Genomic DNA, 1,235 nt, shown 5'->3' with positions numbered 1-1,235 from the left:
TTCTGGATATTTGTGTTTATGCTTATGTTAATTTGCTTATTTACTTTTCTAGACTAGAAAGGTCACAATTCTTTTAAACATATGTAAAGAAAACCAAAAGCTAATAGATGATATATATAACTAAACAGCAGGTATTTAATCATATATCTGTCTTCTTTGTATATACTCATGTATTTATTGATGAATAATAACAAAATCAACATATTTTAAATCACATAATATGTTTACTGTTTATGGTGTACTATATAGAGTAGAGGGGCTTCCACCACCGGAACCACTTCCACTGCCGCCTCCAATTCCACCTCCAAATCCACCTCCACTGCCGCCTCCAATTCCTCCTCCGAATCCACCTCCACTGCCGCCTCCAAATCCACCTCCACTGCCTCCTCCAAATCCGCCTCCGAAGCCGCCACCAGAACCTCCACTGCCACCACCTCCTACGACTTGACCGCCACCTTGAGAAGCAGCACTCAGCGCCGTTTGGAGGTCTACTCCACCAGGAAGAGTCGGGTTCTCTCCTTCTGCGTAGTTCACGAAGAACACTTCGGGATCCGCTGGTGGTGGTGCTGGCACCTCGATCACCTGTTGACCTTGTTCCGACTGCTTGTTAAGGACGAACAAGACGTGTTGTTGCCTCGGAGGAGGAACGACGATGGGTTCGGGTCCTTGACCACCTTCAGGAATTCTCACGAAAACAATATTGCGTTCAAGTTTAGGTTTTGGAACGTACGCTGGCCTACTGGAAGAAGCTTGATTTGCCGGCACATCATACAAGAACACACGACTATTCACTTGAGGTGTGACACAGCTGCCATCCACGTGTCGAACTTGTCCACCCCCACAACCCCCGGCGTTAAAGGATGGGCCAGAAGGAGTGGGTAGGTTGTACCCCTGTGGGGCAGCAGATACGGCAGCCACCAATAATAAAATCTATAGGGAAAAGAAGCGTCAGTCAGTGATTTGTCCCAAATCAACCTTATATACTGAATGTTATTCATACTTAAGAAGACACGAAACACGAGGCTGTGGACTACTCACCAGGAGCTTCATGTTGAATGTTCATATGCGAGCTAGTGACTCTCTTTATATACACCTATTGCTATTGCTCCTCCTACACACATGAAGGCAAATGGCACCAGGCCTTTCCCTTCTCCCTTATTTTACGAATCATAGTTTCAAATAATGATAAGGATTTTTTTTTTTCAGAAAGACAGCGGAACAAAATTAAAATTTGA

At 44.7% G+C, this 1,235-nt stretch overlaps 1 pseudogene; it reads right to left on the bottom strand.

Moving 5' to 3' along the window:
- Positions 1 to 231: 231 nt before the first annotated feature.
- Positions 232 to 1,050, bottom strand: LOC119587217 (annotated as a pseudogene).
- Between the last annotated feature and the right edge of the window lie 185 nt (positions 1,051 to 1,235).

The sequence above is a fragment of the Penaeus monodon genome, chromosome 22 (assembly GCF_015228065.2).
Source record: "Penaeus monodon isolate SGIC_2016 chromosome 22, NSTDA_Pmon_1, whole genome shotgun sequence".
NCBI lineage: Eukaryota > Metazoa > Arthropoda > Malacostraca > Decapoda > Penaeidae > Penaeus > Penaeus monodon.
Note: the sequence above shows the minus strand (reverse complement) of the source record. Positions and strands in the feature narration are given on the sequence as shown.